The 22,474-nt window shown below is 41.0% G+C and overlaps 1 long non-coding RNA gene across 2 annotated transcripts; it reads left to right on the top strand.

Annotated features, from left to right (window-relative positions):
* Nucleotides 1–973: 973 nt before the first annotated feature.
* Nucleotides 974–20,691, top strand: LOC133369814 (uncharacterized). Of its 2 annotated transcripts, XR_009758997.1 has the most exons (4): nucleotides 974–1,114; nucleotides 3,859–4,003; nucleotides 11,889–16,802; nucleotides 18,880–20,683. It is a non-coding gene; the product is annotated as an uncharacterized LOC133369814 (long non-coding RNA). The 2 variants fall into 2 exon arrangements; XR_009758996.1 differs by having other exon boundaries at nucleotides 1,007–1,114; nucleotides 11,889–20,691.
* The last annotated feature ends 1,783 nt before the right edge of the window (nucleotides 20,692–22,474 follow it).

Raw genomic sequence — 22,474 nt, 5'->3', positions numbered from 1 at the left:
CATGCATTTTTGTGAAGGCTGTTTGGTTGGAGAGCGTCACTGCAAAATTTGAATACGTGTGAATTTTAAAGAATGGCTGTGTTTCAGTTCTAACAAGTGAACATCAGAAAAAAGGGGGGCATGAGGGCAGAGGGAGGGAGGGAAGCTGGGAGGGGGGAAATAAGGGACTGTACAGTTGTATGGTAATAATGTGAAAACCCTCATAAACTCTACATCAGAAAGAAAGCGATAGATTTGGCTTGAAATGTGAACTGAATAGAATTTTTCACCCATCCTACCACTCACCACCACCATTTTGGGGCCTCCACAGACTTGGAAACTGTCATTCCCCACTTAGAAAAGGCACAACGGCTTGTATCTGTTAGGCCTACTTCAAGTAAAACCATTGAAAACGGGCACAGTGATCCATTCATTTCAGAGGGTCTACTCTGAGTGTAACTGAGTGGGAGAACAACCCATTTAAAGAGAGAATTAAGGGAAGAGATGGTTATCACTGTCCAAAAATGTTATTTTTCCCCAAATGCTTCTCTGCACCTCATCTCCATAGCTGCATGTTGTTGCAATGGATGCCTTTGAATTCCAGCAGTGGATTTCAACTGTCTGCCCACATCAGGGTGTATGGGAAATCTCAACAAATGTGGGGTTTTTTTGAGTGTTTATGCATTCCTAATCACCAAGCTAGGTTGCCATCCATATTATTCTGTGGGGTAATAGCATGGGCTTGAGGATCGAATGTCCTGCGCAAGGGATTAGACTCACAAAAAGGCTGCAGTGACAATGGAAGGGCTTCCGCTTAGACTTTAGCCAAACATCACATTTCTAAAGAAGGGGAGATGGGAAGCTTACTGAATCTCTCTCTCCTTTAATTCTGTTTCCAAAGCATCTTCCTCTTCCCCTTCCGCATCTCCAGGCTTGAAATCCGTGCACCGCAGTGACCCCTTCTGGCAGGACCCAAAGAAAACATCTGTCAGCTGGCCAACTCCAAGGGGATTTTCTAGTCCACACTTTAGAGCTCAAACTCAGTAGAAGAATTTGTACTGTAGTTCCATTCCCTTTTCTCTTTGGAAGCACATCTCTCTGCATTGCCTTCTACAAGCAAACTTTCCCAGGAAGGGTAAGTGTGTGTGTGTGTGTCTATGTGCGTGTGCATGTATGCACGTGGGGGGGGGAGAGAGAGAGAGAGCTGATCTCTACAAAGTATTTAATCTTAAAAGTCAAAGCAACCCCCCCTTGCATCCCGGGCATCCGTGTTTTTTTCCCCCAAGCTTTGTGATAAGACAGATATGTCTGACATGCTTAAGACACCAATTAAGGGATGCCGTCCAAGAGCATTTTTTACCCAAGTCCAAGCAAGATAAGTTACAACATCCAGAGTTATTCATTAACTGGGAAAGAAAAGGGGGGGAAGGTAGAGGGAGGAGAGTATACACTTCAACAGTTGTGCGGCATTCATGTCAACTTCAGTTTCCTGCTTCTTCTTTTCTTCAGCCCTTTAATCCTTTAAGTCAGTGGAATTGGAGCGAGCAAGCATAAAAATCTTTTAAACCACCCACTCCCTTCCAAGGGATTCCCAGGCCATCCTGGCAAATTGGCTCTCGGGCAGGAGAACTCCAATTTTATTGCCATGAGCGTTTTTTGTTTCATACAAGAGAAAGCCAGGCTACAAAGCCGATCATATCAGTCCAGTTTTTGACCAGAGGCACCAATATGAGTTTATGCCTAGAGTATGGGATTCAATGGAGAATTGAGGGCGGCACGTTGGATTCCTCAGAAACCAGGCAAGTTTCTAGTCCTCATGGCTACAAGGAAAAGCTGATAAAAGGTTCTAACGCTAAACAGAGTCAGTGTGGTTTCTGTTGGGAAGGAGGTGAGTGTAGATGAGGAGACTTCTTACTTTTCCACAAATCCTTAGCCCTCTCCACTGACTGGTTCTTACTGGTATGACTGGTATGTACAACCACCCAGTCTCTGGTGATTACTTTTAAAAAACAATCAGCCAGGAACAGGGCCCTTCTCATGAAGAAACAGGTATGCAATATATTACTGAGCTAGATTCAAGATTATTATTATTATTATTATTATTATTTATTATATGAGTCTGGCTTTTAGAACACTGACAGTTGGTTTTTACTGAGCATGCCTAGGCTTATCATTGACTTCAATGCTAAATTTCTTAAATTAATTAAAAATCAGCTAGGCATTCTTTTAAATTTTAAACTGCAGAAGATGAAGATCAGAGTATGGAGCAAGGTCAGAAACAGGATTACAGGTACTCTATGAAAATGGCTGGTTTTTAATTAATTTCAGCAAATTGTGAGAACAATGAAGTCCAAAGGGGGTCTGTTTTTTCTCTCTTTTAACACCTTGAACTCTCAAGTCTCTCTGACTGTTGTGTGTACTGCCATGAAAATTTAGAGGGTTGTTAAGCAAGTGTTTCTGAGTTCAGGACTATAAATTTTGTCAGATTTTGTTTTCAAATCAGCTTATGGGAAACAACAGAATGGCATGGGGGTATTTTCAATTTAACATTGCACAATGCAAAAAATCCATGCTGGCTGTAGTATACAGCCACTCTCATGGCTGTATAATATATCATACCATAAAAACAAAATAAAACGAAGAAACCACCACAACAACCCCCATAACAGCCACAGGAAGCTTTAGCACCATACTAATAACAAATAATATGTTATTAGTTGATCAAAAGACTGGGGAAAAAAGACAACTCTTTGCCAGGTGTTGAAAACATACCAGCGAAGGTGCCAGGCAGACCACACTGGGGAACATGTTCCACAGATGGGGAGCCACAACTGAAAAGACTCTCTCTCTTGTCACAACCATCTGAGGCCCCCTTGTTTTTATGATCTGTCATATATTTTTACTATCTGTTTCTTGACTCCACCTTTTTATGCTGTTCTACTTTTTTATTCTCGCAGTGCATTTTGTATTTTCATATTTCATGGCCAGGTGGAGTTGTTTTTTTATTGGAGATCACAAGCCGCTTTGAGGAGGAACCTCCTTAAAAAGGAGGGGTGCATAACTTTTGAATAAAATAAAATAAACAAATTACCTACTAGCAAAAGCTGCAGTGTTGAAGGCCCTGCTCAGGCCCAATCACATTAATTAGTGATCATAAGGTCCCCTCTAGCTCTGTTCATAAACTGGTTCAGTCTTTCCCATTTCCCCTAGCATTAATGGATGCTTCATGATTAAATGATCAGTCTTGCATTGTTTCTGTCAGCCTCCCATCCTCAAATAGTAGAGACTAGCAGTGATACTGGCATCCTGGCAGCAGTGAAGATTGGAATCAGTAGAGCTCATTGCAATATAAGCCAGATTTAAGCTCAGCTCATATAATGGTTTTTGGGGTTTCCAAAACAGCTGGAATATATTCAGCTAACTTTTACTCACTCATAGAAATAATATATTCTCTTCTCCTTTCCCAACCACCACTTGCACCTGGCTCACACAGCCTAAACCCGGAGGAGAATGGTGACCCATGTGAAGAACAACTTTATTCCTCTCCCAAATCTCTCAGATTGGAGTGCACGGGGAAAATAATTCACTATGGTTAAAAGCTAGACCTGTCAGTCAAATCAAAAGATTCCCCATCACCACCTCTCCATCTCCTCCCCTCTCAAGCTCTGGATGTTTCCCAAGTCAGCTTAGTTTCATTTCTCAGAGAAGAAAATGAAAAGTGTGTGGGGGGGAAGAGTTGTATGCACTTATCTTTTTGGAAAATCAGAGGCAAAAGAACTATTTTTAAAACTGGGGGCACCATGATTGGCCTTGGCACGATCTATCTTGGGAACATGGGAATCTGCCCTGAATCACTCTGATTTGCCTCATTATTCAAAGGATACACAGAACAATGCCCACCCGGTATGGAAAGGTAACCTGTACATCCTCATCAATGCAACAACAGCAATAAAGAGTTTCCTTTGTAGAAAGCCACATGATCATCCCACAGGCAACTGGCTCCTTCCTCCTCAATGATGAACAAGTGAGTAACCATTTATCACAGCCTTGGTTAATGATTTATTAGCTCTTCATAAACTATTGATGAGTGGAACCTATCTGGTACTGGTAGTGTTCAAAGTTGGTATGCAAAGAGGGCTCTCTATAATTCTTCAGCCCCCCCTCCCCAACTTGCTACTCTGGATTCAATACCTGCATGGCAGGCCAGAACAAGAAAGCAAGGGTTGCTCTGGGAAGGTGGTTGGAGGAGGCAAGATGAGAAGTCTGTGCTTAGAGTTCCCATTGAATGCCACTCCATGAGAAATCCAGAACTGGATTTGGAGAGTCCTGCTCAGGTGAGACATCTGAGGAATTCTGAGCGAAACAAACAGCCTTGTGGTAAGACCAGCAAAACTTAAATTAAATTAAATAATTAAATAAAATTTTAAATTGCAGGATCTCTCTCTCTCTCTCTCTCTGAATATGGGTGGTATATAGATTCTAAAGGTTGCACCCAACTAAGTTCAAATCAGAACAGACCGATTGAAATTAATAGACCTAAGTTGGCCATGTCCATTAATTTCAGTGGGTCTATTATTAATAGAACTTAGTTGGAATCTTTATCAGGGCCCCCCTTGGTAGCTCCACCACTATTAGAACCTTGGGATGGGCAGCCCCTAAGCACCAACATTCCTTTCTTACAGAGGTGTGTCTGGTGCCTTGATTGTGCAGTTTTCACTATATGTTGAAGGCACAAGATGGTATTTAATGCTCCTCAGAGCAAAGCCACTGAAGTTAAGAGACATGACGGGAACTTAGGTTCATTAATTTCAATATGTCTACTCTGCGAGGGATTTAGTTCAATACAAACCATACCTCTTCACCCTGGCCTTTGACACCTGACATAATCCCCCCCCCAGGACTTAATGGTGAATGGTGGGTAAGAATTATTATTATTATTATTATTATGCAACCACAATAATAATATCTATCTTTCCATCCATCCATCCATTTCATGAATGTAACAACAGTATCATCTGCTATTGTTATCACTACATTTCTTATTGGGAGTCCAGGGCTTATGGAAGAAAGAACAACTCCTCTCTTGTACAAGAGGTGTCTCCGACTTTCCTCTAAATTCAAGGGAAATTTGATGAAACCTATTCAGGGCTAAAAAGCTAAAGACTTGTGATGAAGACGAAGTATGTATTGGGGGGCAGAATGTACACTCTTCTAATTCAAGACCTTTTACCTCAATAAAAGATCAGACTTTTCAAGTTTGCAGCCTCCCCCCCATCACATCATATCTGACTGAAAAACAAAATCAGGAGACTGCTCCTGCACTGTACTTACTTTGGCTGTCAGAACCTTCTGAAGAATTTTGAGGGAGGTAAAGCAAATTTAGTTAAAATAATAAAATGTTGGGGGGGAGATGTAATTTTTAAAAGGCTAAAGAAGAGAGATCTGGATAGGAATGGGGGGCACTGTGCTTTTGTTTAAAAGTGCCTCACCCAATGCATAAACAACAAGAAAATGATACTAGGACCATGCCCCAAGAGTCACCCAATTTCTGAAACGCAAAATAATAAGAGGAAAAAGAAAGAAAGAAGAATATAGGGCAAACTAGGGCATTTTTTGGAAACAGAAAAGATATGTGATGAATGAAAAAAAAGCTAAAACTGGCAGAACAGCGAATGCTGTTTGTTTGTTTGTTTGTTCGTTCATTCATTCGTTCGTTCCTCTCAAAGGAGCATAGGGCAGTAAACATACAAGTGATAACACAATAAAAATGTAAAAACAATTCCAATCCAAATGTAGACTGGCAGAGATCTCTACTTAAAAGGCTTGTTGGAAGGGGAAAATCTTCAGTAGCCACCGAAAAGATAACAGAGATGGTGCCTATCTAACATTTAACAGGAGCGAAATTCCAAAGGGTAGGTGCCACAACACTAAAGGCATAATTCCTCTATCATGCAGAACAAGGCTCCTGGTAAGTTGATATCTGCAGGAGGCCCTCACCTGAAGAGTGCAGTAATCAATTGGGTATATAAGGGGTAAGATGAACATTCAGGTATCCTGCATAGGACTTTGTACACCAGAAACAGCACCTTGAATTTAGCCTGGTAGCTAATTGGCAGCCAGTGCAATCCCTCCCATCAGCACCCGCTTGAACTGATGGGGGGTATAGTCCAAAAACACTGGCGGGCACCAGGCTGGGGAAAGCAGAAAGAAATAGCATATTCTGGAGTGACAGATGAGTGTATTAAGTTGACTTTAGCAAATGACTCAGAGATCTGGATGAAGCTCCTTGAGCTATGTCAACATTTTCTTGAAAGATATCAGAGATTATTTGATGTTTACTTTTTTAAGTACGGGTATTTGTAAGTTTTTCTTTTTTAAAAAAAATGCCAAGGAGCATTTTATTACATTTTAAAATGTAATTCCTGATCCCAAGGTGCTGTCTATATAAATCTCAACAAACCTACAAAATCGCTATCTATATTAGATCAACAAATCCTCTCTGGCCTGGTGCTGGCCAGTGTGTTAAGAATAAGAGGCAGAAGTGAAATTCCTTGGTAATAAAACTTCTGAGCCTTGACAGGTGTATGGGAATGCCATTTCGTGATGCCTGGACTTCCATATCACACCATCCTTTATCCTGTCTGTTCTTTACCTCGGTTTCTTAACTATGCAGCCTTCCTCATCCCCTGGAGGGGGAAGATGCCCAATGCAAGGTGCTGGTTCCAATGTCAGTGGGGCAGTGAATCCACTCTGGGTTTTTGTCTGAAGTTTCAAGGAGCTGTCCAAGGTCTCCAGTGGTTTTAACCTATAAAACAATGGCAGGGAACCTCAGGCTCAAGGACTGATGTGGCCCTCCAGAACTCTCTTTCTGGCCCTTGGAACTCTCTACAGGCCACACCCCTCACTGGTTCTACTTTGCAGCCTGAGTGTTTTAACCTGGCATTGAATGTGTCCTTCAACACTGATAACGACTCTTGCTTGTCTGGGTGGAGGATAGAGAGGGCTGTGTTTAGAAACTAGCCTACTGTACAAAAATAAGTTTGCCATTCCTTGCTCCAGCCAAAGAGAGGGAGACTCTCAAGGTGCCAGACCAGGAAACAGCAGAGAGTTGGGAATGAGAATTTTTTATTGCAGCCCAACGCATTTTGGGTGTTGGCACAACCCTTTGTCAAGGGCAATCTGCAAAAGCTTATATCAAAACACCATTAAAATCAATTACATTCTTTACATTTAAATTAAATTACATCTAATTGTTGTAAACCGCCCAGAGAGCTTCAGCTATGAGGCGGTATACAAATGTAATAAATAATAATAATACATTCTAAAATGCTAAAATATGAAAAGAGCGACATACATATATCTACTCAAAGTAAACAAAACAACATTCTGCATGATGCTGGCCAGTTGCTAAAATTAATAAAGAAAGGACAGCCCTAATGAAACATAGTGAAAAATGAACACTAAAAACCTTTCAAAAACTGGTTATATGTGAACTCAGCACAGAAAATATAAACAGAGCTATTAACTAAGTAGGATAAACCATAGCAAAGAAAATGGAAAAAAGGATGCCTCCCTCCTTGCTTTTTTGCATCCATTGTTCCACCCACTGTGTCTCTGGGCCCACCCACTATAGCATGTGGCCCTCAGATGATTGCCCAGAAGGGAATGCAGCCCTCGAGCTATAAAGCCTTGCATGGTTTGGGACCCCAGTGCCTGAAAGAATGCATCTTCACATATGAGTTTTAAGATGGTGGGCCTCCTCATAGTTATGACAGTCACTCCCACGAGAGGCAGTGCTGGCCACTGACTTGGATGGCTTTAAGAGAGGATTAGGGAAATTCATAGAGGATAAGGCTATCAATGGCTACTAGCCACAGTAGCTATGCCCTAAGGTAGTATTGCTTCTGAATACTGATGGAAACTGCAGAAGGGGAGAGTTCTCTTGTACTTTCCAGGGTGATTTCAGACAGGAAAATTTCCCAGAACTCCCTGGAAATGCCAGGGATTGAACGTATATATAAAAATAGGAAATGAACAATCAAATTTGCAGTTTCAAAGAGCGTCACAAATGAAATGATCCATGTATCTACTTTTCTTGTGATGTTTCCAGGATTTGGGGGGCTTTTGAGCAAGGCACGTTTAGTGACCTCCCTCAAGTGGGCAGAGAGTGTATGTCCAAACTGAGAATTCTCTTCCCTTGCCTCTTACCTTCTTGAGCGTTTTGAGAGAAAAAAAATATAGTGCTTGTAGGGCTGAGGCCCCTTTATTAGACTTGGGACCACAGCAACTGCCCACCCTCGCCACTGTCTGGGATTCTTTTTCAGGGGTTAGTCAAAATTGGGTTTTTTTGCAGTGGAGTTTACGTAATTGTAAACATGTTGAAGAATGCTCTTCCCATTACTGCGGCTGCCTCTGATTCAAACTGGTGACCTTAGCAAAGTGGCAACACGTGTTTATTTTTTAAAAAAAAAGAAGAAGAAGGGGAGAACAGAGGGCTCCTCTATTCCTGGGATGAAAGACAGAGACAAAATCTCCAATCTGTAATGCAGATTTATTAACAGTCATTCACTGGTTTCCACTGAAATACTCTTCACGTAACCTTGACTTTATTAAGTAGTCCTTAAGGTGCATTTTGAAGACAGATAATGAAGTTGGGGAATAGGCTTATCTACATCAAGCTAATCTTTAACAGCTTGGAAAGGAACTTAGAGAAACTTCTTCCACTTCAAGCAGAATCATTGTCATTTTTTTTAAAGCAAGGTATTTCTTTAAAAATCCCTGTCATTTTTAATAGGAAGAGTTTATTGAGCACAACTCTGTTTTTATAGGTTTGTGCTTTGGAGGAGGGGGAGGAATTAGGAAAAAAAGACAAAAGGGCATTGACTTTGTGATGGTATTAGATAACCTTACAGTGCCACAGAAACAAAGTAGTTAATAGTAAGCAAGTCGCATTTTCCCCTTCCCCATCTTCACTAATAAATACTAGGAAGATTTTCCTAGCAAAACCAAGGCCCTACTACAGGTTCCCCCTCTGAGGGAGGCTCGGAAGGTGGTGACGAGGGCCTTTTCAGTTGTGGCTCTCCATCTGTGGAATATGCTCACCAGTGAGTTCCACCTGGCATCTTCCTTGACATCTTTTCGGTGCCAGGTAAAGACTTGCCTTTCCCTCCAGGCATTTGATAGACTGAGATGACGCTGCCCAAGCTTCCTGTGGTTGGTTTTGATTTTGTTTTTACAGTTTTGTTTCTATAGTATTTATTTTATTTATTTATTTAAAATATTTATATTCCGCCCTTCTACCCCCCTTTTTTTTTTGTGAGCCGCCTTGAGGGCCTTTTGGCCAAAAGGCGGCATAGAAATAGAATAAATAAATAAACAAATAAACAAATAAATAAAATATAATAGGGCACTCAGGGCAGCTTACAATAAAATTGCACACATGCATACTAAAATTGTACACAAAAACATTACAGTAAATTAAAATACATACTTTTTAAAATATATATATTATTAGTGTTGCAATTTGCTTGGAGACCTTGGTAACAAGTGACTAATAAATCTTTAAATGTGTAGTGCAGATGAGGCCTAAATCAAATTAATTCAAATAAATAATATAAGTAAAGTCTGGGGATTGGGGGCTCAGGCTTAATATGAGAAGAGGCAATCAAGTTTGAGTATGAAAATAGGTAACCAAGTCACATCTTACGGTGGAGATGCCAGTGGGGGTACAGCCCTCCTCAATGAAAAATAGAAGGCGGGCAATGCTTTAGCACCTGAATGAGAAATCCCTTATTTCATCCATGAAATGTAGGGATGAGCCAAGCAGCTAATTCCATCTTATTTCAGTCTCACTGGCACTGCCATAGGTTTCTTCCATTTCCTTGCATGCCGTGCCATTCCATCCCATTGTATGCATTTTGTACGCATCACGTGCACACTTCTCACATAATTCATTTATTTATTTTAATATTTTATATTCCATGCTTTCACAAAAGTATATAGAAAGGCGATATACAACCTACAAGATTATAATAAAATCAGTAAAATATGGGTTGGTTAAAAAAGAAAAAAATCATATTGCAAAGACCTGTCTAAGCAATGCAGTTTTCAGAAGACATCTAAAAGCATGCAGGGAAAGTTCCTGCAAACCTCTACTGGTAGGGAGTTCCACAGGACAGGGCCAGCTACAGTTCCCAGGATTCCTTGGACGAAGCAATGTGCTTTCCATGTATGGTATAGATGTGATCCCAGCAAACTTTATGTTTAGGAGGAGGGATGGGGGAGAAATTTGACTGAGTTCACATTTAAACCCAAAACTATCAGACCTACACTTTCTGAAACAATATGAGAAACGAAACACAGCTGTACTATGACATTCACATGTATCTGTTCTATGCAGTTCTCCAAACAAGCAATATTTACAGAAATGCAATATTCGGGGAACGTGTGCATAAAAATGAACATATTGGTGAAAACAGAATACAAAATAGGAGGAATTGCTAGGAAAAGTACATACAAAGGTATGTTTATTAAGAGAAATTCACACTAAAATGCTGAAGAATTGTCATGAGGATTTTCTTTTAAAAAAATTAATTGCTGCAGAAATGTGGAGATCTGAATTTAAGATATAAAAAAAGAGAGGAGAGGAGAGAAATGAAAACTGACAGCCTTTCCCATCCCTCGTCCCTAGTAAAGGCCAACCAAACCTCAGGGGCTATGTGCGGAACCACCCAGAATGCCCTATCAGAGATTCTCAGTGATTGAAATGGAACATAAGGAGTCAGGCGGTCCTTATGGTACTTTGGGTCTAAGTTGCTTAGGGCTTTGTGAATTAACACAAACACCTTGAACCTGGCCTGGTAGCAAATCGGCAAAATACTCACTTTTAATGTTAAAATGCACATCTTTCTATGCTTTTCAATGCATGTACCAGAAAAAAATGTGCATGTTGTACACATCCTTTACGCAAATACATATTTTGTGGTCACTATTTGCACACTGAAAATACACTGCACAATTTGGGGATGTGTGCAATCCAACTGGGATTTTCATTTGCGATCGTCAGATTCGGTTCATCTGTTTTGAAAAGTAGACCCAACAGATCCCTCTCCCTTCCCTACTTAGAGGGCATGAGATAGATGAGTAGATGGATGGATAGCTCAAAACAATCCTTTTGCTAAGAAAAGGCCTATGTAAAATCCAGTATGTTTTGCAAATTCCAGGCTAGCTGGCTTTTGAACAGATGTGTCATTTGAAGGCAAAGCCTCATTTGATCTGGTGAGCTTGCCCTGGTTTTGAATCCCAGCTGCCTTTGTCACATGGCTGGCGTACAAAACCATAAATTGACTCGGGCTTGCTTGAACGACTCTTGAACTTTTCAGGGAACCTTTTGATGAACCTGCTCTGGATTTGGGCTGGGGGAGGAGGTGTGCTCAGGAGGCAATCATGAAAGCTAACACCAGGTAAGGTTCACTCACAGTGAACCATTTTCATGAGCTATGGGTTGGGGAGGGAGAGAGGAAGGGGGGCAGGGGGGCATATTTATAATTAGAAAGCAGAGTCTAAAAGTAAAAGACATTAACGAGCCCTGGCTACTGTCTGACCAGCAGTAAATCCCAAGTCTGATTTAGTCCAAAGTTTTTTAAAAGTTTAGTGCAAGTGCATAGTAACTTCTTTTGAGAGGAAAGAAGAACTTTTGAAAGGCTCATGGGGTGTGTGAAGGAAGCTTTTGTAAGCAGACCCTCAGAAATGCCATTTTGATTTAACCTGATTGTCCCAGATGGGAAGCATTGCATCTGCAAACACACCTTTTTTTGCTCCTTTTGTCAATAGCAAAGTTGTTTTTTTAATGGTTATCTGCTAGCAAGTCCTTGACCTGCTTGTAAACACTTTTCTCTTTTTTTTGGCAGGAAGACCTCAGGCCTTTGCGTCAACAACAAGAGATAAAGTGACCACAACTTAACCTGCTCTGGCCTGGAGTGCCCTCTGCTGCCCTGTGACCAAGTGACTTTCTAATCTGCATCCTTCTGAAAGGATTGGGGAGCTTGCAAGACTGGGCCAGAGACTGGAAAAGATGCATTATCCTGAAGGAAATCAATTTCCTCAGCCATCTTTCCCACCCTCTCACAGTGAGAAACACTTAATTGAAAATGTTGGGTGATTAAATACCTACGAATGGGATGGTGCATCTGTGTTTTGAAAGAGCAATTTCCAAATACCTGGTTCTTCCATCCCATCCTGCTATATATGAGAACACGTAAGGGCCTGTCTGATATGATAATCTCTGCAACCAGATTCAAAATTCTGCAATCAGAACAAATTGAGCTTCTTAATTTTAGTGACACATTTTTGGGGGGAGAAGAAATGGGAGGACAGCCCTACTCTGAGGCATGCTGAGCCTCACTGGGCTCAAATGGCAGACTGGGAAGGCAGCTCATTCCCCACCACCCTGTTACCCATCATTGCCTCCCGCCCACTCCCCAGCCCACTCGCTACCACCTCTACCATAACTTTGGAGACAAGCTGACACTTGAGAAGAAAGAGGAGAAATTTGATTTTGTTTGCATTTTAATGATAAACTACCTAACCTGCACTTCTTGAACCAATACGCAAAGTAAAACACAGCTATTGTTCCAGATTCAACTGTGATGCCATTGTCCAGCCAAATTCAACTGGGATGCATTTGTTCAACCAATGGGCAAAAAAGCATGCAGCATTGGAGAAAGTGCATACATTGTATATGTTAGTGAAAATAACATGCAAAAATGCATTACATTGAGGGAAAAGGTTAGCTAAAATGTGTATATTAGTCAAAACTACGTACAAAATTGCATTTGTTAGAATAAATTTACACTAAATTGCTGGTGAAGTTTCATAAGGATTTTTTTTTTAAAAAAACCAAATTGCTGTGGAAATTTGGAGAACTGAATTTAAGATTGGGAAAAATGAGAAGCAGAAAGAACTGAAATTGACAGATTGATCCATCCCTAGCATTAGGGAGCTATCATCCTAAATTTCACCAAATGCAATGTCTGATGTGACATCAATGTCATGTCAGCCAATGCATTTTGAAGAACTAAGATGGCAGGTGCCAATTAAAGTGCCACTCTACTCTATTCCTCTGCTACTGCCAGCACTGCTCACCAGGTGGGAAAGAGTGAAAGTGGCTGGCACCATATTGGGAGAGTGGCAAACTCTGGACAAGGAACCAGAAGCAGTGGCCTGGCTAGGAAGACTTGAGCTTGTCTGCCTTAGGCAGTGGCATACCTTAAGGAAGGGTTACCAACATGGTGCTCATGGACACATGCATGCCCACAAAGGCCTTCCCTGGTGCCCACAGTGTGCCCTCGCCCAACTTAAAGCAGACTTGAAAAAAAGCATTCTATTGTAGTCAATGAAATTCATTGTGCTGTGGGCTTGGTTGATGTATGTGTGTGGTACCCACTGCAGTTTTCCCAGTTTGTCAATGTGCCCATGGGTCCAAAAAGATCAGCAACCCCTGTCTTAGGCCAACTCTGAGGACAATGGACAGGAAGGAAGGGATAGGCAAGTCACCACCATTAGGGGTTGACAGATCTGCCTCCATTTGGTTCTGTAAGTATTTCAAAGATCAGCTGTGGCCAGTATTCCACTCTTGAGTTTTCAGAGAAAATGTCTATAAGAAGAAAAGTGTCAAGGAAGTAAGTGTGTGTGTGTGTGTGTAGTTTCAGCAAAGCACTAGGAAAAATAAATGGCAATAAGCCATGACCAGAATAAAGTAAAACAGAACCATGAAACACAGGGGGAAATTCAGTCAGAGGGACTTCCAGAAGGATGCCTAGAGGGTCTGCATATGTGTAAATTTGTCGTACACAGATGACACACCTCTTCATCTTGGCTTTTGACACTTGAGAAATATGTTTTCAAGATCTTCTCTGGCTGTGAATGTGTTTTGTCTTGAACTGTTTTTAATAATGTATTTTATATTGTTGTGACCCTCCCTGGGACGTACTGGTGAACAACAACATCAACAACAACAACAACAACAACATAATAATAGTAATAGAGAAACGATATGAGGGGCTATGAGAAGGGATGGGGAAATGAAATGATTGTCAAAGCCTTGGTTCCTTGATGACAGGAAGCTTCTTTGCTCTGTGGCAGAGTGCCTGCTTTGCATGCAGAAGGCTCCAAAAGCAATCCCCAGCATCTTCAAGTAGGGCTGGGAAACAGTCCTGTCTAAAACCCTGGAGAGCTGGTCTCAGTCATGAGTGGTAAGCAGGGATGGGGGAGAAATTTAATTCAGTTTGCATTTAAAGGCAAATGCATCAAATCCTCACTTTCCAAAGCAATACGAGAACTGAAACACAGCCACCCTTCGAAACTGGCATGTCTCCGAATTTTGTGATGCAGTCCTCCAGCCTCCCAGTGTTTACAAAAATGCATTGGGGGAAATGTGCATAAAAATGAATATATTTGTGTACATAACATCCAAAATTGCAATACATTAGGGACATTTGCTTGCAAAAACATGCACATTACTCAAAACTGCTTACAAAAATGTGTTTATTAGGAGAAATTTGCACTAAAATACCAATTAATTCTAATGAGGATTTTGTTTTTTAAAAAACAGCACCTTGCAAATGGTTGCAGAAATGTGGAGAACTGAATTTAAGACTGGAAAAATGACAATGTGAGAGAATGTAAAGAATTGACAGATCCTTCCATCCTTAAAGCTGTGTTAGATGGACTGCCTTTCTAAGACCACCTCCTGTGTTCTTTCCAAGGATTGAGCTTTGGAGCTGAATATTACAGGCAACAATAAGTTCTAGTAATTTGCTTGCTTTGTGCTGATGACAGCAGAGCACCTTGATTCTGCAGACACAGAATGCCTGATGTCACACAATGTGACATAATGGCGGCAACATGGGTTTCTCAATTCTGGGCAATTTCTCTATCATGATGAGGTCAATCATTGCAAGCAAGTGGAACCTATAAACAGGAAAATATGGTGCACTCCAGAGCTTTCCTTGCTGACCACAAATAAGGAATGTTCCACAGGGACCCTAACTGAATTCCCTGAGCATCTTGAGGTATTGGAGTATATTTCACAGTGATATTCATATTGTCAATAATGGAACTTTTCTGCAGGAAATGGAACTCTTTCTGTAAACATAATAATATTTGGAAGGCAGAAAAATGTACAGTAAATGTTAGACAAAAAAATTAAATTGCCAGAGTATTCTCTGGTCAGCAAAACTTGCTCAGGGAATGCTTAGTTTGATTCAGTTTGCTGAATCAGTAGTTTTGTGTATTTTTTTTAAGCAATGACTTTTCAGATTCATGAGGGTAGAGAAGGAAACCTTCATATTTATAAGGACAAGCTGTCGACTTGTTTTCCATAATGTATAAACTCCTTAAAAGGGGGGGGGAAGGCCTCCTTCCAACTTTTGGAATGGTGGAACCAATCTGTAAATGCAATAGAGCAAAAACATTGGGCAGAACCCAGCCACATTGAAGCACTTCAAAGTCTCTTTAATGTCACTGGAACGGGTTAAGCACATGCTGAAATCTCTCCTGCTGAGATCGATGTGTCCTAAAAGTGCACTACCATGACTGCACTGTTATTATAGGGTTAGGGTGGTCTGGATGATGTCTTTGAGTCCCATTGCAGCCTGTGATTTTGAATCTGTTTAGATGGAGTTGTAGCAGAGGCATCTGCTGAACTGGTCAAACCAGTTCCTTTCATAAGTTAATAGTTCAGGCCAACTCAATCCCTTTGTGAATTAATGGGCCTGTTGAGTGGCTGATCTGCATCTTAATATGCGGTCCAGCACAGTCCTATTGCTATAGGAAGTCTGGCAGGAGAGTGATTCTCTCCAACATCCTGAGGCCAGGAGTTCATCTCTCTGTGTTCGTTAGTTTGTTGTGAAGCTGGGAGCTGGAAAGACGTAGAAAGGCTTGACTGCTGTATGTGCTGAACCCTAAGCCGTGGCTTTGGGGAGTCCCCTAGAAACCTAAGGGGAAAGCAAGGGGGTGGTTGTTCTATTACGATTTCATAATTTGCAACAGGCAAAAGTGGAGTCATTATGATGAAGCATGGGCTAAAAATACTCTAAATAAATTGAATTCAATCATGGAAATAATCTTAGTTCCTCTCTCTCTTCCTCCTTTTCCTTCCTTTTATTGGTGCATGATTCTCCCCCCCACTAAACAAAACACCCACCATAATTAAGTCAATCCCTTTGGGACATTAATAAATACAGAATGAAGTGGCATTTTGAATATCACGTAAAATGTATTTTTAAACTCTCCGGAAGCACAGCAGAATGGAGAAATGCAGTTTCTTCATTTAAGGACATGCGCTAAGCACAGACACAACTCTTCAGCTAGAATTAAAAGTACCATTTGACTGAAATGGGAGAGAATTAAGCACAATGCTTAACTTTCTCATTAAAATAAATAAGACTTAAGGAAGGTTTGCAGGGTCATGCTCTATATTTTCCACATGTAATATAATTCTTTTTTGAGTTTGGACACTGCTTATTCATTTGTAAAAGTAACAATATTAATATAGTAATACTGCAAGATAAACAAGATTTGTACTAATAGAATGATCAAGAATGATCATTTAAGAATCATAAGGTTTGCTCACAAATCCAATTCTTCATCTCAGATTGCTGTGACGTAGGGAGACTGGCCTATTTATTAAATAATAATGTATTTCTCCTTCTTCTTCTTCTCATTCATAGAAAGGGTTCTCCTGGTGCCAATTAATGGATTCCTTCTTCCCTCTTGAGCATCTCATTCCATCCCTTTTCAGTCTTGGTGCCTCTCAGTTACAGGTAGGAATGTCAGAGCATCCCAACGAAAACAGAAACTGGAGCAGATATTGTTTGTTCCATGTCTGGAATGGAAATTACTCCAGCGATACAATCGGTTTTCACTGTTCTTCCTTTCATTCCACAAATGATATGTACTTGATTACATATTTTTCCCCTTTTGCAATGAAATGAAAGGGGTGGTCTAATGCAATGACAATGCAATATACATAATTTATGTAATTAATTGCATAAATTATGCGAGTTACTTCACCACAGTGGGCAGTGAGGTGCATAACATAGATTTTGGCAGAATACAAACGACAGTGGAACAGATACAGTGTTGTATGTGATGAATGGAATGGAAAATGATTCCTTCTTACATCCCTAATCATAGGTCCATTCGATCAAATACCCTTTGCATGCCATTCTGCGTAGTTCTGCCTTGTTGTGCACATTTTGTGTGTACTTTTAATGCACAAAATACACTTTTAAAACCTAAAATACACACTTTTCAATGCATTCATCCATAAAATATGCATTCTGGGTATTTTTAAAGTAAAAAGAATATGGATGTCTTATGTAAAATACTTTTTTTGTGACTCACTCAAAATGCATTGCGCATTTTTTGTGCAAATCTGGAGAAGTGCACAGTCTGACTGGGAGTTGCATTCTGATCCATAAGCAAGGTCAGCAGCATTGCATCGCGACAATCCACCACCATGAAAAAATGACCAAACCAATTCCTCCCCTTATTCCTACCAGGAAGTGCCAAATTGGGGGAGTCTGAGCCTTAAATATTGATAAGTAACAATCAACCAACTCTTGTGCTTCAAGTCTCTACCATATGATTATTTCCATTTGGCTTCCATGTCTACATTTAAATAATGGAAGAGAATGTTTTCAAACAATTATTGACCCTGTCATTTTTGTTAAAACCCAAACTTGGCTGAGTTGAAGCATTTAGATGTGCATAGCATATTCTATCCAATAGCGACATCTCCATTCTGGGTTTTAATGCTATGAGAATGCAGTTGTGTCCTGAGCTGGTAATGGTATGCCTCTTATCATGCCTTCACCATAAAATATGACAGCATGTATGAACATCAGATATTCAAACAGTAAAATGTGTAAAGCTATTTTTCTATAATTGGTCCCAGGGCAAGGGGCTGATCTCGCATATAAAAGCCTCCAAATATACTCCTGGACAGCTTCTAATTAGAGACCAAAAATGGAATTGAGCTTTGGAAACTGTGATGAGTCCATGCCTTTAAATAAAGACACAGAGAAAGGACTATAATCATGTTGACCTTGAACTACAAAAGACCCTGAAATCAACTGATTTTTACTCTTTAAGCTCCTTAACAAGCACAAGGATTAAAGATGATCTGTGTGGAACGCTTCATATTAGATATAAATGATAGTGGACAATAGAATATTTATCCAAGGTTCCTGCGGCAGACATTCAGTGCAAATGCCATTTTCCCAAGATGCAGCGATACCACATTGCAATGTAACATGTAACCATTGACAACAATATGACTGCATTGGTTGGAAAGTACTCAAATGAAACAGAGGAAGGCTTTAAAAAAAAACTCTGGCATTTCTTAGTATTCTCAAATATATTTAAATTAATAACATATAAGGGTACCTGAGACATATGAGGCATAATTAGCATTCAAGGACTACTATAGCGCACTGCGGCTTTCCCCAACCTGGCGCTCTCCAATGGCTTTGGACTATGACTCCCAATACCCTCCCAGTCCAAGACAGTTGCAGGGCACCAGTCTGGGGAAAGCTGGCATAGTGAATTAGAGGATAAACCATGTATGACTCAGGAAGTCGCCAGGAGCTGTTTATACCACAAGCTCAGCCTCTTTAGTCCAGTGTTGTGTCTGTAGCAGGGATAGGGAACTTTTTTTCAGCCCGACGGCCACATAGCCTAATGGTCAACTTTTTGGGGGGCAAATGACAGTGGTGCGCAAGAACAGAAGTGAAAGTGGGTCATGCAATGGATGTTAATTTTACCCTGGTAACTTTGTAGGCCTGTTTCTATACTAACTCACGTACCCCTCTCTATCTCTCCATCCCTCCAAGCTAGCAAGGAGCATGATTAGAGTTCGAGGACACAGTCCAGCCAGACAGAAGCACTCAAAGAGGATGCAAAGCCAATCTGGTGAAGGGTGTGGCCGGAGCAGAGTCACAAGGACCAGAGAGAGGGGGGGAGACTTGGAGGGGTGCATTTGGCCCCGGGGGCTGTGGTTCCTCACCCCCACTCTAAAGGTTGGCAGTTACTCTCTGCGGGGTCCTGGGAAGAATGAATCTTCTACATCATCTGCTCTCCGATTCTTTAGATCAGCAGAGATGCCAGGGATTGATCCTGGGGCCTTTGGCAGGCAAACCAAGTGTATGACCACTGGTCTATGTGGCCTGTTCCAATCCACAGCTTCGTGTATTCTGTAGGCAAGCTTAAGCAAGCCTCAAACCCTTCCCTGTCTCCAAGACAGAGATGATAATAATACTGATACGTCTCACTACAGGAAAGTTTACCAGGAAAATGCATGCAATGTGCTTTGAGTTTCAACCCTCATAAAGTATAGTATAAATCTGAAGTACAATGGTGATAGGTAGAGGAGGAGGAGGAGGAGGACTAAAGAGCTCTGCATGTGCAGTGAAGGCACATGGAGCTCCTGAACTTGTGTGATTCCCCATCTAAATATGAAATGATGAGGACCAACAACAAAGGTTGGCTGTCACTTTCCTTCTTCTGGGTCTCAGAGACGCATATTTCTGGTCTTTGTTGGAAGCAACATACCAGATAATCCTTTCATCTGATTCAGCAAAGCCATGTGTATGCTCTTCTGCCTGTTCTGCATCCTTTCATAAGGCATCCCTAATTCATAGTGCTCCTTCCTGTTTCTGGAGAGCTCTGACCTGCTCACTGTTTTTTCCTGTCCATCCTTTATGCTACAAAGCCAGCCTGTTCCCTTGCAACATTATGACAGCAAATTTCTTTGCAAACGTGTCTGTGTGGATAGTGTAATTACATAGCGTAGTCACTAGGTGGCACTGAACTTAGTTTATCTTGCTGGAGTTCTTGTTTGAGAGAGATAATAAAGTTATTGTTCAGTTTCCTGAGTGGTATATCCTCTAGACTTCCATAACAACAGCATTTTTCTTTATATGACACCATTGATTTTCCTCCTTTGCTCATTCAGACTATCCTATTTTACATGATTTTGGGGTGCTGGGGAGCAGTGCTGCTGCTGTTAAATAACCCTTTTACAGAACTGGAAGACTGATCTCACCATGAGGAAGTGCTGAGAGCTCTGTTTTGTCATCAATATGCCACATTGTGTGACATCTAGCATTCTATGTCAGCAGAATAAATATGCCTGCCTTTTATCAACACAAAACATTCTGGAACTCATTGTTTCATAGAAACATAGCAACCTTCCTTAGAATGAGTCACCGTTAATCCATTCAGTTTCTAACCTGTGGTCTTCCAGATGTTGTTGGACTTTTATCACATGAAATGTGCCTGGTTTAGCTTTGCTTTGAGTCGATTGTAAAAAAAAAGTATATTTCCCCCCAAAAATGTTAATCTTCCAGGTATTTTTATACCCAAGGGAAATGTTCAAATTATCCGAAGTTTTCCATGTTTGAGCAACTGAAAGAAGAGTAGCAAATGAAAGATGCATTAGAAGTTCTTTAAAGAAAATATCAGAGTGACAATCCTTAAACATCAAAAGGAGGGCCAACTAGAGTAACATCTGAATGGCAGCATGGATAATTTCAGATCTTTCTTCAAAACCTCAGTCCAGAAAGATAATAGTGTTGGACTTCAACTCCCATCAGATTCAGCTACCATGGTCAATGCAAAGGGATGTTGGGAATTATACGTTCATGATGTCTGGAAAGCCATAAGTTAGCCAGCCCTGGTCTATGCTGACCAGCAGAGACTCTCCAGGGTTTCAGACAGGGAACATTCCCAGCTCTACCTGGAAATACTGGGGATGGAACCAAGGGCCTTGTCCTCACCCATTACCCCTTTCCTAGAATGTAAGACTCCTATGCTGTCAGTCCATGTTTCCTGACTAATGTGTTCTCTGAGGCAGGGACGGGGAACTTGAGGTCCTCCCGATGTTGTTGGACTACAACTCCCATCACCCTAAACAGCGTGGCCAATGGTCAAAGATGATGGGAGTTGTAGCCCAGGAACATCTGGAGGGACTCGGGTTCCCCGTCTCAGTGCTAAGCCTTCCATGATGAAAGCAACATTCCTTTTTTAGCTAGAAGCAAAGACTTTCCTCCTTTTCCTCCTCCCCTTTTACAGGACACCCCCCCGGCCCAGTTTGGTGGTGGCAAAGCAACGTTTTTTAGACAAGTGGCAGATTGAGTTACATCAGACAATGTTGCCTCCTGAAGCAGCCATGTGAACAGATTCTTTTCCTGTGCCAAGTTACTTTAAATGCTTCTACCTGGACCTGAGTGTCCCCCCTTCCCCAAGCACATAAAAGAAAGCTATCAAGTTGCTCGATCAATGTTAGTTTATTATTGCTTACCCAAGTGTTTAATAAACCCGTCCCTAACTTGGACATAGCTTTAAATACTTCATTGACTGTAACAAAGCAGCTTTTTCCACTCAGACCAAAGTGGGCTGTATAAACTATAATTAAACACTCATTACGAGCTCTGCCGGTCAGATAACAGAAGGGAAGGTCCATTATGTGACTGGCGGAACCAGCATTTAAAAGGGGATTATTGTTGTCAGGAAAAAAAATGGCTCAAAAACAAACAAAGAAGGGGGAGAAATTAAATAGAGGGGTTTGCAATGGAGTAGGGCATGTTTTGCTCTGTTTGTGAGTCTGGAGTTTCTGCCATTGTAGACAGTTATAAAGGAGAAAGAACAGAGACAATGAGAAGGATAGATTGTGTATGAGATAACTTTGCCTTAAGTTGATCTATCGGTTGTCAACTTCTAGAGAAGGGTTTGGGATGGATGAACGCAGGAGAAAATAAAGGCTTAGGGCTGTATTCAACTAAGCCCTACTCAGAGTAAACTCACTGAAATTAATGAACCTGTTAATCATATCTATTACCTTCAGTGGGCTTACTCTGAGTAGGACTAGTGTTTAATACCACCCTTAAGGTTCACCATGCCTGATAAAGGACTGTTCTAAACCAGACTCATAGATCTAAGATACATAGTGGAAGATCTAAGATATGGAAGTTCTTTTATTCGCAATCTAAACGTTTGTGTGAGTTCAGATTAGCTGCATTTTGTATGGAAAAAGTGATTGCAACCTCTCTTTCTTTAATTCCATCTGTTGCAAGAGTCTTGTAAAGGAAGAGTCATGAATGATGTTGAACTTAAATAAACTCCTGAATGGATGATATCCTCACAAAGCTTCTGGTGTAAAGGTTATGGAAAACCTGAAGATAAGGGGGGGGGGGAGAAGCAGCAGCATAATAGTAAAATTGTCCACCAGTCCCAAAATACTGAAGGTTGTTGTCTCTAGCCATCCAAGGGTGCCGGCAAGAATAGAGTCCTGTCAGTGTTCTGAGTGTGGAAAGAGATTTAAAGTGAAAAAGGTTCTTGTGAAACACTTGAAGATCTGTAAGCCAGAGAGATCTTATAAATGCCTGATTTTGGGGACGAACTTCCGTAAGAAATCAAGCCTTGTGATACATCA

The sequence above is a fragment of the Rhineura floridana genome, chromosome 14 (genome assembly GCF_030035675.1).
Source record: "Rhineura floridana isolate rRhiFlo1 chromosome 14, rRhiFlo1.hap2, whole genome shotgun sequence".
In the NCBI taxonomy this organism is placed as follows: Eukaryota; Metazoa; Chordata; class Lepidosauria; order Squamata; family Rhineuridae; genus Rhineura; species Rhineura floridana.
This window is presented reverse-complemented; position numbering and strand designations above follow the sequence as displayed.